The following is an 18,748-nucleotide window of genomic DNA, read 5'->3' as shown; positions in this document are numbered from 1 at the left end:
TGCCACCCACATAAGTAGCTCTGTAATCAAGGTCTCAGACCTGCCATTGCAGTATCTGTGTGTGCAGTTTTAAATGTAAATTTGACTTGGCAAGTGTACCCACTTGCCAGGCCTAAACCTTCCCTTTTTCTACATGTCAGACACCCCCTAAGGTAGGCCCTAGTTAGCTCCAAGGGCAGGGTGCAGTGTATGGTTAAGGTAGGACATATAGGGGGTCATTCTGACCTCGGCGGTAAAAGGCGCTTACCGCCAGTCAGAAGACTGCCATAACACCGCCGCGGTAAACCGCCACGGTCATTCTGACCCGCAACTGGCAAACCGCCAAAAACCCGACATCAACAAAAGTCCGCCACACCAACGGCCAGCGCAAAACTGGCGATGACCAAACCTCCACCGTCACGCCAACAGAAATACGCCCATGCCATTCCGACCCACAAATCCCCGCAGCGGTCTTTCAACCGCGGTATTCCATTGGCGGTACACACCGCCGCGCTCAAAATACACACACCTTTACAAAACACTACCACATTGGACAAATCAAAATACACACACCTGAGACACATACACACACCACTCCCACACACCCAATTAAATAAAAAACACACACCCACATCACCCACAAACCCTTACGACCACAATTGCGACTGAAGGACAGAGAGAGACAGCACAGCATAGAGTAGACCATCACACAGAGACAAATCACAACATCACCCACACAATTTCCACGCACAAAACACCATACACCACCACACTCTCCACACTCTACAACACATACACCACCCCTCACCTCATCCACACCACCCCATGGCACCCCAAAGACACCCCAGGTTCTCTGACGCAGAACTCAGGGTCTTGATGGAGGAAATAGTTTGTGTAGAGCCCCAGCTCTTAGGGGCATAGGTGCAGCACACCACCATTGCCAGGAAGATGGAGCTATGGAGCAGAATAGTGGACAGGGTCAACGCTGTGGGACAGCATCCAAGCAATCGGGACGACATCAGGAAGCGGTGGAACGACCTACGGGGGAATGTGCGTTCCATGGTATCAAGGCACAACATCGCGGTACAGCGGACTGGCGGCGGACCCCCACCTACTCCCCCAGAATTCACAGCATGGGAGGAGGAAGTCTTGCATATCCTGCATCCTGAGGGCCTCGCAGGAGTAGGCGGAGGAATGGACTCTGGTAAGTCAAATCTCCACTACTTCATACCCCCCACCCCACCTGCATGCCAAATCATACCCCCACCCTCACCCCCACCCCCATCACACCAACTCCTTGCAAATGGCTCACCATCACAACCCACCCATCCCAAAACCTAGCCTTGCATGCGTCCCCAAAGCATGGACACCCATCACCAAAGCATGCCCACTGCACACACCCTTCACCCCCACAAGCCACCGTCACAAAAGCCCCCACAAGGGAATGCAAGCACTGGGGTACACGGCCACCCACCCATTACACGAAATGCCACACACAGAAGCAATAACCATACTCTTATACCCCTGCAGGACCCGAACGCCACCACACCGCCACGGAGGGTCCAGAGATGTCCATCCCACCCCCAGAAGAGGCCCCCAGTGATGACAGCAGCTCTGTCTCCCTGGACCCAGATGACCAGCCCGGCCCATCAGGGACCTCGGGACAATCGGTTCCCCACAGACAGCCACAGGCTACACCAGACCTAACCCCCTCTGGGAACACCAGCACAGCTCCCACCCAGCGGGCCCATGCCTCTGTCTCCAAGACACGTCAATCAGCGGTGTGTCCACCACTACAGGGTACCCAGGTTGACCCACCACCCCAACAACAACAGGGACCTGGGGGCAGTGGTAGTGGGCACACGGTCCAGGGGACAGAGGCCCAGGGAAACGGGGGAACTGGGAGGGCTGCTGTGCGACAGGGAGGGGACAGGCCCAGGGAACCGACTCTCCAAGAGGCCCTCTCCTCCATCATGGGAGCATACCACCACTCCCAGGAACAGTACATGGGGTTCAGAGAGGAACTGAGAAACATTAGTTCCGCAATGGGGACCATCGTCGTGGCCCTTAACCAGATAGTCACCACATTGCGGGACCATGTGGCACCACAAAGGGCCCCTGTCACTAGCCTGGACCAGGAACTGCCTACCACCTCCGCTGGCGCTAGTGGACAGGAGGCCCCCACACAACGACAGGCCACCAGAACCCCACCTCCTGCAGAAGAAGAACCACCCCGCAAGCGGTACCTGAGATCTCACAAGAAGACAGAGTAGGATGCCAAGACCCCCGCCAGCAAAGGATACCCCCTGATGTCATCCCACTGTCCCACATTGTCACCCTGTCCAACCTTGAACTGCCCCTGCTCCATCCTTCCACAGGCATATGGACAATGCACCTGTGAGACTGAAAACTGGACTCTGCCATGGACATTACTCCACCATCACCCATCACCATTTTACAATCATGTTCCTAAATGTAGCACTTTAATAAAATCACTTATTGCACTTAAAAAATCTGGAGTCTGCTTGTATTTTGAACAAATGTATTAGACATAACGGTGCAAAAATGTTCACATTGTGATGACAACATACCACTGTCACACAGCTGTAGTCCATGGGCAAACAAAGCAGAGGTCACGCAGTGGGGCCCACAGCTCTGAAAACGGAAGGGAAAGTCACAACTCAGTTAACAGGAACTGGGGGGAAACTCAGACAGTAGAGAGGCAGAAGACTTTAAGTAAATGTAAAATGGCGTGGTTGATTCGTACCTGTGTGCTACTGAAAATACTGTTGTATCACTGTGTCCCTGTTGTCTGTGTCGTCCCCGTCGTCTTCCTCCTCTTCACTCTTCACAGGCTCCACAGCTGCTACACCACCACCATCTGGAACATCCTCCTGCAGGAAAGGCACCTGGCGTCGCAAAGCCAGATTGTGAAGCATACAGCAGGCCACGATGATATGGCACACCTTCTTTGGTGAGTACATTAGGGATCCACCTGTCATATGCAGGCACCTAAACCTGGCCTTCAGGAGGCCGAAGGTTCTTTCTATAATCCTCCTAGTTCGCCCATGGGTCTCATTGTAGCGTTCCTCTGCCCTTGTCCTGGGATTCCTCACTGGGGTAAGTAGCCACGACAGGTTGGGGTAACCAGAGTCACCTATTAGCCACACACGGTGTCTCTGTAGCTGTTCCATCACATAAGGGATGCTGCTATTTCGCATGATGTACGTGTCATGCACTGACCCAGGGAACTTGGCATTTACATGGGAAATGTACTGGTCAGCCAAACAGACCACCTGGACATTCATCGAATGATAACTTTTTCTGTTCCTGTACACCTGCTCACTTTCACTGGGGGGAACCAAAGCCACATGAGTCCCATCAATGGCACCAATGATGTTGGGGATATGTTCAAGGGCATAGAAATCACCCTTCACTGTAGCCAAATCGCCCACCTCAGGGAAAACAATGTAGCTCCGCATGTATTGCGGTCAGGGCAGCCAACACTCTGGACAAAACCTTAGAAAACATAGGCTGAGACATCCCTGATGATATGGCCACTGTTGTTTGGAATGATCCACTTGCCAAAAAATGGAGTACTGACAGAACCTGCACCAGAGGGGGAATCCCTGTGAGTTGGCGAATGGGGGACATCAGGTCTGGCTCCAGCTGGGCACACAGTTCCTGTATAGTGGCTGTCAGTATGACATGTCTTTCTTCCATTGTCGACAGGTCCACCAGCGGTCTGTACACAGGAGGATTCCTCCATCTCCTCGCAAGTCCCAGCGGACGGTGCCTAGGAAGGACAACATGGAGCACAGAGTCAAGCAACCCACAGGTACGTAACCACAGCTTGCACAGTACACGATTCGCTATGCATTGAATGGCTTGTATGATTGGCAATGCAAGGCCTAGGCCTGTGTGACGCTGTAGAAATTAAGCCATGTGGGCCCTTGAAATGGCGGCTGCCTGACCTGTGAAGTGTCACAATGGGATGTGAGGTCAATGCGCTGGCGTGGCACACCGTGGCGGAAGGCGGTCGAAGACCGCGGCGCAAAACAGCATTGGTTAACATTGAACCCTATGGGTCTCAGGAGCCAATGACTATGTGCGCCGGCGGTCGCGGTACGCACCGCCTCAGGCGTGACCGCCATTTTCTATCTGCTTAATCACTCGAGACCTGATCATCCACAGGAGAGGACCTATACTGCAAGTGCTGCTGTGACCTCGGTCTGGAAGAGACAATGGCTGCTGCGACTGGGGAAAGGGCCCCTGCCTTCACATCTGAGGAATTGGAGAAACTTGTTGATGGGGTCCTCTCCCAGTATGCGCTACTCTACGGTCCTCCAGACCAACAGGTAAGTACACAGGGAGCACGTTGTATGGGCTATGCCTGTGTTGAGTGGGGTGGATGTAAGATGGTGGGGAGGGGAGCGAATGAGGAATGCAACGCACGACAGATGAGAGCATGTGCCACATGGCAAGGTTGGGGAGGGGGGGCCACTCACATCGACCATGCAGAAAAGTGATGATATTTCTTTTCCCACCCTGTACATGTCACATAGGTCAGCGCCCATCAGAAGATCGACATTTGGCGTGCCATCGCCAAGGACGTCCGGGCCCTGGGGGCCCACAACAGACGGGGCACCCACTGCCGCAAGAGGTGGGAGGACATCCGCCGCAGGAGCAGAAAGACCGCCGAGGCTCTGCTGGGGATGGCCTCCCAACCTAGGAGGGGTGGCACACGGCAATTGACCCCCCTGATGTCCCGGATCCTGGCGGTTGCCTACCCCGATTTGGATGGGCGCGTGAGGACATCACAGCAGACACAAGGGGGTGAGTCTCAGCACATTCTGCTATATTAGCGCACAGTGGAGGTGTCTGGGTGGGGGAGGAGGGCTGTGGCTATCTCTAGGCCAGGGCGGTTTCTGTAGGCTAGGCCCCTCCGTTAGGCATGGCTCTGTGCCCCGCCCCCCACCTCTGTAGGGTGCTAAGTACAGCTATCCATGGCCCGGGCTCACCTATGTGTGCAGTTGTCCTCCATAGACTTGTAGGCCAAGTCACAATAATTGAGTAGTGTACCCCGAGTGCGCGGCGTAGTGCAGGGGGCTTCTGTGTCTGTCCTCTCCGCCAACGGTGCCGCCAATGCATGCACTCAACATGTCTTTCTTTCTTCTCCCCCCCCTGTTCATGTGTGCATTAGCATCATCAGGTGGAGGAGAAGTGGCATCGGCGCACAAGGGAGCTGCATCTCACAGGGCCCCGGAGGGCCCTGCAACCGACTCCGAGTTCACCAGTGAGACGGAAGGCGAGGGGAGCTCCACAACGAGGACCCGTGGAGACGTCAGCGACACCGACACGTCCTCGGAAGGGAGCTCTCTTGTGGTGGCGGCAACATCCGTGCCCACCGCAACAACAGGTACAGCCGCCACCCAGCGCACCACCTCCGCCCTCCCAGCAGCCCCTCAGCGTTCGCCCCGTGCCCGCTCGGCCAGGAAGCCGGGCATCTCCTTCGCCCCAGGCACCTCAGGCCCTGCCCCAGTTACCACAGCTGCCCTCAGTGCGGAGATCATTGACCTCCTCCAGGCGCTCATTGTTGGGCAGTCTACCCTTTTGAATGCCATCCAGGGGGTGGAAAGGGAGGTGCATCGGAGCAATGCATACCTGGAGGGCATTCATTCGGATCAGGCTGCCCATCAGCGATCGTTCAACGCTCTGGCCTCAGCACTGACGGCAGCCATTGTCCCTGTCTCCAGCCTCCCTCCTCCAACTCCCTCCACCCAGTCCCACTCCCCTGTTCCTCTGCCTATCCCAGACACACCTACAGACCAGCCTGCACACCCCTCAACACCCAAGGGCAGCTCATCCAGACATAAGCACCACAGATCACACAAGCATTCACACAAGCAACATCCACATGCAGACATGCCAACAGCCACTGCCTCCTCTGTGTCCCCCTCCTCCTCGTCTCCTTCCTCCCTCCCTGTGACGTCTCCACTCACACCTTCATGCACACAATCATCAGCCAGTACGTCCATCACCAGCACACCCACCAGAGCACTCCGCACACTTGCAGTCACCACCCCCACTGCCATTTACACGTCCCCTGTGTCCTCTCCCAGTGTGTCTGTCACACCCTCTTCCAAACCACACAAACGCAGGCAGCCACCCATCCAACAGCCATCCACCTCACGACAGCCTCCGTCACAAGCACCTGCACCCAAAGACAGCACACTTGACTCTCCTACAACCACATCCTCTTCCTCCACTCCCATACCCACTGCACCTACCCTTCCCATTGCTCCTAAAAAGTTTTTCCTCTCCAAAATTAACCTCTTTGCATCACCTGACCCACCCCCTCCATCTCGTAAGAGTCCAAACAGCACCTCAGCCACCACAAGCCCTGCACCTAGTAGGACCATAGTTCAGGGCTATTGGAGTCCACCAGCTCCTAGGGCCGGAACATCGGCCAGCAGCAAGGGGACAGCCAGCCCACCCCCTGGGAAAAGAACCAAAAAAGGGAAGGGCCGGCGCGACAGGCCTGAGACGGCCGCCCCCAAGGACACTACCCTTGCACCGTCACCTGGCACATCCACAAAGGGAGGCAAGGGCCCCAGAGATTCGGCGAAGGAGGGCAAGGGCAGCAGGGCGGACAAGTCCGGCAGCAGGCGAGCTGCCCAGGAGGGCCCCACCAGCCCCATTTCGAGTGTGACGGAGGACACCCACGGGCCCAGGACTCCAGCACAGGAGGGCCCGCTAGCGAAAGGGCGGATGGCGACTGAGCGGGAATTATTGGCCAGATCTGGTTCCCTAGGAACACAAGACAAGCACCGTTGAACAGGGCCCCGCCGTGACAAGCACCGCTGAACAGGGCCCCGCCAAGACAAGCACCGCTGAACAGGGCCCCGCCAAGACAAGCACCGCTGAACAGGGCCCCGCCAAGACAAGCACCGCTGAACAGGGCCCTGCCGTGACAAGCACCACTGAACAGGGCCCTTCCTGTCAAGCACCGCTCCGCTGGGCCCTTCCTGTCAAGCACCGCTCCGCTGGGCCCTTCCTGTCAAGCACCGCTCCGCTGGGTCCTTCCTGTCAAGCACCGCTCCGCTGGGCCCTTCCTGTCAAGCACCGCTCTGCTGGGCCCTTCCTGTCAAGCACCGCTCCGCTGGGCCCTTCCTGTCAAGCACCGCTCCGCTGGGCCCTTCATCTCAAGCACCGCTGGACCATTGGCAGGGCCGGATCTGTGTCGGGCAGGGCTTCACGAAGCACTCTGGCCAACATGCCTCCTCCATAACCAGTGGAGTCTGTAATCCACCTGAGGGACTGTGGCTTTGCACTTCCCAGGATGTGACAGTGGTCAACCCACCCACTGTAGAGACTTGAGAGACTGTGGCTTTGCACTCCCCAGGATGGTACAGTGGGCAATCCACCCACTGTAGAGACTTGAGAGACTGTGGCTTTGCACTCCCCAGGATGGTACAGTGGGCATGGAGGCCCCTCGTGGATCTGGCGTCGTGGACTCATGTGGCTGAGGTGCCCCCCCTTCCCTTCCCCCTGAGGTGCCTGTAGTTTTATTATCTGATGCCCCAGCAGTGTTCTCTCCAATGGAATCGGGTCTCGTGTGTGGGCTTTGCCCATGTGTTTATGCACATTGGCCCACGAACAATGGAAGGTAGCCAATATGTGCCGGACTTTTGAGCTATGTTTATATTGATCATGTTGTAATATATTTTATTTAGATATTTCATATTTCACTTAACTTCAAATATGCTATAATATACTTCAATTTTAATGATCAATTTATTTTGTCTTTGCATTATTCCGGGGGGTTTGGGGGGTGTCACTCTGACTTGTTGCTCTGCATTGGTGTGTAGGGATTTGGGGGGAGGGTAGGGGGGTGGGTGTGTCGCGTATGTGTGTGCCCGTAACCTTTTCTCCTCCCCCCTCCCCTGTGTCGTAGGTGCAGTACTCACCGTTGTCGTCTGCGCCGGCGTTCGTGCTCCTGGTAGAGGAGCAGGTAGACAATAGCTGGTAGGATGTTTAATTCGGGTTCCATGCTGTCCAGATTACTCGTGGAGTGTATAGAGGTGAGCGTTTTCCCATTCGTAGTCTGTTTCCGCCGTGTTTTTATCGGCGGGGCTCCCGCACCGGAAAAGGTGGCGGATTGGTGGGTCGTGATAGTGTGGGCGGTAAACGTCTGCCGCCTGTCTGTTGGCGGTGACCGCCGCGCTGTTTGTTTGTCCCGCCGTGGCGGTCGGAGTGTTAAAGTGACGGGCTGTGTTGGCGGTTCCCGCCAGGGTCAGAATTCCATTTTTTTTACTGCCTGCCTGTTGGCAGATTGGCCGCCGCTTTAACACCGACCGCCAGGGTTGGAATGACCCCCTTAGTAATGTGTTTAATATGTCCTGACAGTCAAATATTGCTAAATTTGTTTTTCACTGTTGCAAGGCCTGTCCCTCTCATAGGTTAACATGGGGGCTACCTTTAAATCTGATAAAAGTGTAGATTCCCTTTGGGAGCGGATGGAAAGTTGGAGTTTGGGGTCTCTGAGCTCACAATTTAAAAATACATCTTTTAGTAAAGTTGATTTTGAGAATGTGTGTTTGAAAATGCCACTTTTAGAAAGTGCGCATTTTCTTGCTTATACCATTTCTGTGACTCTGCCTGTTTGTGGATTCCCTGTCTGGGTCAGTTTGACAGTTGGGCTGGTTGCACCTCACACTAGACAGTGACACAAAGGGAGCTGGGGTGTAGTCTGCATTGCCTGATGAGCCACCTGTGCTAGGAGGGAGGGGAGGAGTGGTCACTTACACCTGAAAGGGCTGTGCCTGTCCTCACACAATGCAGTCTCCAACCCCCTGGTGAGTGCCTGGGGCCTGGCCTGGGCAAGGCAGGATTTCACATTCAAGAGAGACTTTACTTTGAAGTAGGCCTACTGCAAAGGAGAAACTGGGTATAAGAAGGGCACCCAAAACCACAGACCTGAGAACACTTCTAGAAACCAAGAGGAACCTCGGCCTAGAGAAGAGCTAAAGTGTTGAGGAAGAAGAGATGCCCTGTCTGTGACTGTGCTTTGTGAAGCTATCCTGCAGTTGCTGCTTATGCCAGAGTAAGAGGGCAAAGACTGGACTTTGTGTGCCTTCCATCTTGAGAAGAATATCCAAGGGATTGATTTACAGCTTGCCTCCTGTTGTTTGAAGTCTCAGGGACAGCAAAGTCTTCTCTCTGCCAGCACCTGGAGCCTCCTACTCTGCCCTGTGGTGCCCATCCAGTTCCTGGGACCCTGAAAGGAGAAGCTGGCAGCCCAAGAGTGAGAAACCCACGCACAGAGATCCATGCGGGGAAAAGATCGGCGTGACTCCGATCTGCGGCTGAAGAAATGACGCGCCGCCGGCTCTGCGGCTAAAAATCGATGCTCGCCAGAAACCTGACCGAAGAATTGACGCACGGAGCTGGAGAAACAACACACAGCATCGCTGATGGAGACTCGGAGATCGAAACCCGAGCTGCATGGTTTTTTAATCATTGTGCGGCTGGATTTCTGACACAAGTACCGCTGGGTGTGTAAAAATAAAGCAAGGCCTGCCCAGAGCCGAGAGTGCTGACCCGATCGACGCATCGCTCTCCTATGGAGAGAAGAAACGACGCGCCCGACCCGACGAAAGGAGAAACAACGCAAGGTCTCGCTCGTGAGTGAAATCAATGCACCGCAAGCCCTTTTTGATGCACACTCGCCCGTGCGGGATTATTTTTGACGCATCCAAGGTACTTTTTGACGCTAACAGTGTTAGTGACTGTTTTAAACTACATAAAGACTCTTTTTTGCTTTTTAATTGATATTCTGACTTGTGTATTGTGGATTTTTTGTTGTTTTGGTCTTGTTTTGTTTAGATAAATATTTCCTATTTTTCTAAACCTGTGTTGTGTCATTTTGTGGTGTTTTCATTAAGTCCCAGTGTGTTGGCTAGCAATCTGAAGTTAAGCCTACTGCTCATGCCAAGCTACCAAGGGGGTAAGCAGGGGTTAGCTGAGGGTGATCTTTTTAACCTGACTAGAGTGAGGGTCCTTGCTTGAACAGGGAGTAACCTGACTGTCAACTAAAGACCCCATTTATAACAGGTGAGTAATGTAAAAGGAAGTTCCTCAGGAAGTTCAAGAAAGATGAAGGATTCGCATGAAGTCAGGAATATATGAGCAGAGCGGGCATTGTTTATTGGCTGTTCATTTTCTTGCAGTTCTCTCCCAAGCGTTTATGGGAGAGATAGTTTATTGCTTTGAACACTGCTAGTTGACAAAGAGGAAAGAAAGATAAGCATAATCCTTGCCTCCCTGTCCTTAATAAAAATGAAACTTTCCTTCACCATAGATAGGAAATTTGACATCTTACAGATTTTTGGTAATTTTATGTTATTCTTGCTACATAAAATTCACGAAGTTATGTTATTGAGCCACATCGAGTTATTACGTTTCATGAGCAGTGAAAATATACAGGGAATTCACAGGAACAATGCAAATGCCAAAGCATTAGTATCTGATGTTCACTGCACATTTCTGGCGCAGAATGCATCTTTGTATCTTAAAAAAAGGGAACAAGGACGGATCTCACACTCAAGCATAACACTAAATGTATAATTTCATGTCATTTTTCTGAAAAGTTTCATAATTATAAATACAAATTTTGTAAAAGTTTTACACACCTCTTCTAAATACTTCTAGGCCCTTAGGTCATACCTCAGGCAACAGCTGCTGGAACTCCTATCCAGAAATGCAGATATTGCCAATCTTGCAAAAATGAGAAGGTGAGTTCTTCCTGTAGGGATTTGAACGTGTTATGCAGCACACAAACAGATCTCTGTATAAGGTTACCGTATCTTGTTTAAATTCCACATTATTTACATAATCATGTGTTCCCCAACAGGGTTAGCTTTTTAGAATTTTTCCTATGCTCCTTCCTCCCTGGTCCCAAGCCTCCTTCAGTCGTCTTTCTTTTACCCATCGCTGTAGAAAGATGGTAATTGGTTCGAGGGGCCAAGAGAAAGAAAATGAGGAACTAAAATGAAAGAAAATAAAAATGCAATTCAACAGTGTCCCGAAAAACAAACTCAAGGAGGGAGGCCCAGCCCAGCCTCTGGAGGCCGCAGATGGGCGCAGGCGGGCCTGCTCTTGGCCCGGTCTTCAAACTGCATGCGTCCCATGCTGCGGGTGAGTGTGCTGGATTTTATGTGCTTCGGTGCTTGGGCAAATGTCAGCGGCACGTCTCTGGCCGTGAGGAATGCTGGGGAAGCAAATTCACAGCCCCCTGTCCTCTTCAAGGTATCTTAAATATGGCGCACACATGGTGGCGTTAGGGGAGAGCTACGGGGTGCAAGAAAAGTGGTGCTGCATTGGATGTAACGCCATCTTTCTTAAATCTTCCCCTAAGTCTTTCTGGAACTTTTCTGTTCCCTTGCCTCACCTGGCGTCTCGCGGTCTCTGCCGGTTTCCAATCCATGTCCCTATCATCGCCATCAGAATTGGTGCTCTTACCCTTCCTTTTTCTTTCTGGAGTTCTGGGAGCCATTCATTCTAAAAGTGGAAGTTCTTGCTTGGCAGTAAGCTCGACTTCCTGTTCTGCTACAAATTCAGAAAGATCTACTATTGTGCATTTTGTTCCCCATGCATTCTTGCTCCTTGTTGTTGTTTGACCATATGGCCATTTTGTCCATCCAACCAGTGTCCTTTTGCCATGACATGATGTTCTTTGTTTGCCATACCTCCTTGCTCCTTATTGTTGTTTGGGAAAGTGGTGGGCAGCAATTTTGCGCAGCCTCCCACTGTGTCTTTTCGTAGGCTTATGTACAAACATTGTTAAATATTGATCATTTGTTTATTTTAAGTTTCTTCTAGCAGAACAGGAAGTCGAGCTTACTGCCAAGCAAGAACCTCCACTTTTAGATTTAATGGCTCCGAGAACTCCAGCAAGAAAAAGGAAGGGTAATACTCTACCATTTTCTCCAAGCACCAATTCTGATGGCGATGATAGGGACATGGATTGGAAACTGGCAGAGACCGGGAGACGTCAGGTGAGGCAAGGAAAAGTTCCAGAAAGACTTAGGGGAAGATTTAAGAAAGGTGGCGTTACATCCAATGCAGTACCACTTTTCTTGCACCCCCTAGCTCTCACCTAACGCCACCATGTGTGCGCCATATTTAAGATACCTTGAACAGGACCGGGGGCTGTGAACTCGCTTCCGCAGCATTTCTCGCGGCCAGGGACATGCGGCTGATGTTTGCCCAAGCACCAGGAGGTGCATAAAATTCAGCACACTCACCCGCAGCACGGGACACGTTGAAGGGGACCGGGGGCTGTGAATTTGCTTCCCCAGCATTCTTCATGGCCAGAGATGTGCCGCTGACATTTGCCCAAGCACCAGGAAGCACATAAAATCCAGCACGCTCACCCACAGCATGAGACACATGCAGTTTGAAGACCGGGCCAAGAGCAGGCCTGTCTGCACCCATCTGCGGCCTCCAGAGACTGGGCTGGGCCTCCCTCCTTGAGGTTTTTTTTCGGGACACTGTTGAATTGCCTTTTTATTTTCTTTCATTTTAGTTCCTCATTTTCTTTCTCTTGGCCCCTCGAACCAATTACCATCTTTCCACAGCGATGGGTAAAAGAAAGGCGACTGAAGGAGGCTTGGGAGCAGGGAGGAAGGAGCATAGGAAGAATTCTAAAAAGCTGGTCGGTAACGATGTGCTCGATTGCATTGATAATCTCCTGGTGGACTGTGAAGAAATACTAGTTCCAACATCTGTTACAGTGCAACCCAAGAGTCCTGCACAGTGCCTAGCACCCCAACTGCTGACTAACAAACAGGAAAGTATATCTAACATGTTTAGTAAAGGTAGGTAACAGATGCGGAGTAAAATCAATACAGTATCCCAACTTTCTGCAGATTCACTTCCCAGCTCCTTCTCCACTCGTGCCATGGTGACAGTGCTCCCTCCCTCTCCCATCCCATGTACTAATCACTTTTCACCACTCACAAGTCCTATAGATATATCCACATCTCAGCCTTCTGCAGCTTTTTCTTCACAAGTTGGGGTAGGTTGCCCATCTAATAACCGGGCACATCCTTCTCCTCTGAATAATGAGTTGGTAGGTTGCATCCAAATACTTAGGTCATAAATAGCAGCCCTTTAGTGTATGATTGGCGACTTTGTGGTTACTGTGGGGTACATTATGGAAGAGAGGGGGAGAAAATGCAGGAAGGGCACTGCTAACTCAGCTACGACTAACGCTCCAGTTCCTGCACACACAGTTCCTACTTTGTTCCCCCCCTGCAAATCACCTTGTGGGACACTCAGGTTTGCTACATGAGGATATAATTCCCATCACACTTGCTGGAGCTTGTACCAAGGATTGTCAAGCATCCGCTGGTGTGTTAAGTGAATCAGTTCCTAACCTCTCGTGGAGTAAATGCTACAGCATCTTACTTCCTACACCAGGAGATGGCCAACATCCTTGTAGAACACACAATGTCAGAACTACTATCCTTTCTCCTCAAAAATCTTTTATGATAAATGTACCCAAACTTAATCCTCAGGGTGGAAGGGGAAGATTCTCTGATAAACAAGGTTACCCACTAGATCCATCATAATAGAGGCTATCTTTCAGTAATCAGGAATGACATTCTCAGGGCCAGATGGCACAGGCTCCCGAGCTCCTTGTTAGATTGTATCGAACTTCTTTTAGAGAATGGGCAGAAAGCCGATGATCTAGTGGCCTTTGGCCAAAGAACTAATCCACCTGGATGGGTCTATTATTCAGTTCAAATTTGATTTACCCCTCACCTCACACGTGCCACCTCCTTGTGGTGCTCTCAATGACAGTTCTGTCTGTTCCAAGCTAGATTGACCCCTAGTGACTGAGGCAGAGGCCCCTTATGATAATTCTAATAGCTCTGCAAGTTCTGACAGCTGTTGCTGTGTTTTTTGCCATACAGTGGGTTTGGGTTACCATAGAGGCAAGAAGGTCTCTATTGCCCTACCCAAGGCAGTTGTACCTGCCATGAACGAGGCTTGTAGCCCATTGGCAGTCTGTTTTGATTCCCTGGCTAATTCTTCTTCTTTGCTTAACACCATGACTACTTGCCGGAAAATGAACATTGTTCCCTGGAACGTGGCAGGACTCAAATCCAAACTTTCAATACCCCACTGGAATGCCTTCATGGAGTCTTTCGACATATTTGTCTTGCAAGAAACCTGGCTCGTCAAACCAGCCTATAAATCTGGCTATCCAACTTATCACCTTCCCGCTATCCCTAGCAAAGTGGGCCACCCATCGGGGAGCCTTTTACTATGGGTAAAAACTGAATTGCAGTGCATAGTGAAATGGCTGCCTACGGACAGCCATGATATCCTAGGCATCAGCCTTAAGGGACCCGGGACTACCATCATTGATATATTTCAAATCTATGCCGGGGGAGAAGGGGCCAAACATTCCGCCACCTTGCAGTCTCTTGAGAACTTGCTGGGTGAGAGACCTTCCAACCATGCCCTTATCGTAGCGGGGGACTTGAACGTTACATTCAAACCTCTTGGCTTGAACAATATGGGTGACTATCTGGAAAAAGAAAATTCATGGCACATACCTAGGCTTAAGCTCCCCCCTATTAAGAAATGCCACCAGGCTACTCTGGCATTAAAGGCCTTGACTCTGGGCCTAGGGAAGTTAATGGAAGAACAAAATCTGATAGGCATGCTGCCTATACCTTTAATGGTCCACAGGGGAAGAGTCGCATTGATTATATCTTGATGGATCTTAGACATTGGCACTTAGTAGATGATATGGTAGTCCGGAATCTAACAGACAGTGATCATAACCCACTTTGTCTTAGCTTAGAGTCCCCATGGGAACGGATGCTTACCGCGTCCACTCCTCCCCAAGCAACAACGAACAATAGACGCTGCTTAAGATGGAGCAAGATCACCCTCAAAGATGATATTCATAGCACCATCAACTAAGACCTGACACATTGTATAGCATTGATATCGACGATGGATGAGGAAGCGGGAAATTGCTCTTCTTCCCTAGACATCCATACTGTTTTTTTCAAAAGATTGGAACAGCTATTTACTACGTCAACTCCCCATACCTCATGTAGTCCATCACTCTGTGATGGAGACTAGTGGTTCGATCAAGACTGTCAGCTGGACCTGGCAAACCTATTTAGTGCAATTCAGCAGAAAGATGTTTCCAGTGTTAGGATCCTGAGGAAAAAGAACAAGCAAATGCAGAGTAAGGCCGACGGGATTGGTATGAGGTGTAAGAGATGGAGGTGTATAAAGGACGCCTGTGAATGCAAGAACTCCAAATCTTTTTGGTCCTTGGTAAGCAATGGCAACCACCAGGGAGCTTCTGCTTCTGGCAATAACATCCAGCCCTTGGACTGGTTCCAACATTTTAATTCCCTTCATAATGCTGAGAGCCAACTTCCGACCAGCCCCGCCACTTCATCCCTTTCACAGTTGGGTGTGAGACACTGCAATGGTTTGTTTAATCTGGGAGATATACACTATGCAATTAACAACACAGTACGCTTTAAAGCTGCTGGCTCTGATAGCATTCCTTGTGACCTCTTTCTACACAACAAATATAAGTGGGCAGAGTATTTTCTACTGTTATCTAATGCAATTGCCAGGGGAGCTTCAATTCCCGAGTCATGGAGGGGCACTGAGGTAAAAAGGCAACAGGTCTTTACCTGGTAACTACAGGCCTATAAGCCTTATAGACACAATACAAAATAATTTTGTCATGCCCTATTATTTAAAATTCACAACTGGATTACCAACACCAACATCCTGTCATCATTCCAGGCCGGCTTTAGGTCCAAAACTAGCACCATAGATCAGATGTTTTGCTTTTTGCTCCTGTATTGCAAGGTTGTAGTGATAGGGAGGGGGATTCTTTATGTAGGTTTTTTAGACCTGAAATCAGCTTTCGACTCAGTTTCCAGAGGTAAAGCTGGGAGGTGCTCAGGGAGATGGGAATCCCCCCTGAGGTCTTGGCTATAATTGTTTGGCTTCATTAAACCAATTTTGCAAGAGTATATTGTTGGAAGTAAGGTCCAATTAGGGTAGTCAGAGGCATCTGGCAGGGTTGTGTACTGGCTCCAACCCTCTTCTCTTTATAGCTGATCCAGGCCATTCAGCATCTTACCTCCCAGCCCTCAGATGCACGAGCCCTAGGTAGGGAAAAAATTGTGACACTCCTGTTTGCTGATGACACCCATATAGTGTCCAAACATCAGATGGGTCTCCAACTGCTGCTGAACTGATTCGAAGATTTTAACTCCCAGAGAGGCCTAGAAATAAACACTTCCAAAACCAAGTTTAAGGTAATCAACCCACATAGATCCTAAAGGGGGAACCCTTCCCTGGGTGGATCGAAACTTGAACAAATGAATACCTTTGAATATCTTGGGATTAACCTATAGGACACAATGTCCTTGAAAACCCGTATTAATTCTACATACCTAAAGTTCAGTAAATTGGTGGGAGTTCTCTTAAGGGAGCACCACGCACCCACTACTCGACCTATAGCTGTAGCTCTCCAGATATGATATGAAGTCGGTTAGTGCAGCACTCTATGGGGCGAAACTTTGGGGTTTTGTGGACATTAAGGAGCTTACCCATATAGAACATACGTTTCTGAAAAAGCTTTCTTCCCTGCAACCAAGTACCCTGCTCCTTCCCCTGCACCTGGACACGGCTCGCAAACCACTGGCTGCTCTAGTTAGACTTAGAGCGTTGCTGTTTTTGGAGGAGAATCATGGGCACTGCCAAACTGTCCTCCTATGCCACTGCTTTTAGGGAAGTTTGTCTGTTGGGCACCTCCAAAAAGATCAAGTAGATAAATTTAGTCAAATCAACCTTGATCACCAATGGGTTTGGTGATTTATGGAACTGCCTGCCCACAGGGTGCCTACCCACCAAAGAAAGTGTGAAGTCCTACTATTGGGAGTAGGTAGCGCAGTCCATGTCTCCCTCCCTTTCTGTAGAGTGACTAACCAGTGAGTTCTAGGATTTTAAGTCCACCTGGATAGCCCTATCTTGATGCTATCCTAGATCCGAGCGATAGAAAGCTCTACATGCAATTTACATTTGTCTGCTTTCCTCTTAGTACATTTACTAATAGATGGCAGAATAGGGCCTCCACTAACGTGCTCTGTCCTAATTGTAATTTATCTTAGGAGTCCACTGCCCACGTTTTCTTTGCATACCCTTCTTACATCTCCCTACACAGGAAATGGCTTGTTTGAACCTGTAAACGGTTGGGGACTCGAGATCATACTATAGCTATGAGGATTTATCAGATTCTTGCCTATCGATTGCCATTGCTGTTGCTAAATTCCTCAGAGGCATGTGGCGCATCAGAAGGAAGCTGGCTAAGACTCCCTAGCTTTTTAATTCTTTCATGTAGTTGCACTTGCACTTTCCACATTTTTATTGTAAACTGGAATTGTACTTTGCACTGAACTGACCTTTGTGAGGTGTTTTTATCTGTTAATGGAATATTTTATGTATTTATTATTTATTGTTGTTCTGTGTGACTTTTATGGAACTGGATATCAAAATAAAGTATTATTGATTTGATATGGTGCACCATGGCGGTAGTTAGGGAAACAGCATCAACATTTTTTACACTAGTTTGGCAGTTTGCAGGATTAGCATCAAAGATTTTGACTCTAATCCTGCAAAGCACACTGAGACCCATTATAAATAATGATGTGCCTCATTTTAATGCCTGCTCGGTTTAGGCATTAAAAATGCTGCAAAAAACAGTGCAAAGAAACCTTTTAGATTTCTTTGTCTCATTTTTTCGGCCACCCTAATGTGGAAACGCTCCCTTTGCATATGTTATGCCTGGTGCAGGCATGATATGGCGCAAGGGGTTACAAGGTGGTGCAATGTATGCATTGCACCACTTTGTAAATCTGGCATGGCGATTTTGGCCTTGTTGCGCCACATTAGCATACAAAAACGATGTTAATGTCATGCATTGAGGCTCTAGACCCTCTAAAATCTGGGCCTTATTATCATGGAAGGGGATGATGAGGGGGAGGAGGATGATGACAACGAGCCATTCACTGCGGAAGCTGCACAGAGGGGTCCGACATTACTATCCAACCTACTCTAAGGGATGTGGCACAGGCACATATTTGCACATATTTGTAAGGCCCCAGGAGAGACCTGCATCAACTTGTACCTCAGTAGACGTATGTACTGCAGAGGGTCAATTAACACACACCATGCCTCCAGTTCTTCTTCAGGCATTAGCACAATAAGAAAGTACTTCTCCCCAGTTTGAGACTTTATTACGATTAGAAAGCAGGAGGAGAACATTGCGATATGATTTATTTGCCACGCAAGTGTTTGTCAAGGTAAGCCTGGTTCACATTATGGTACTGGGGGCCAGAAGACCCATATGAAAGAACATCACTCAGTCCAGTGGGAGGAGCACATTAAAAAATGTGCTGAACATGGTTGCAGTGGTAAAGGTGAGGAGAGCCAGGAAACATCAGCTACAACTTTTTAAATTACAGTGGAAGTTGAGGAAGAAGAGGGTGACATCCTCATTCAAAGCAGCCTGTCCCCAGTAGTGCACTAGAATCACCCACTTCAGCAACCTCACAATGGCACAGGAAGACTCAGAGACAGATGGAGACACCACTGCATCTGGTGACTTCACCACAACGCACACTGAGTCTACCACCACCTACATCTCAAA

The sequence above is a fragment of the Pleurodeles waltl genome, chromosome 11 (assembly GCF_031143425.1).
Source record: "Pleurodeles waltl isolate 20211129_DDA chromosome 11, aPleWal1.hap1.20221129, whole genome shotgun sequence".
Classification (NCBI taxonomy): domain Eukaryota; kingdom Metazoa; phylum Chordata; class Amphibia; order Caudata; family Salamandridae; genus Pleurodeles; species Pleurodeles waltl.
This window is presented reverse-complemented; position numbering follows the sequence as displayed.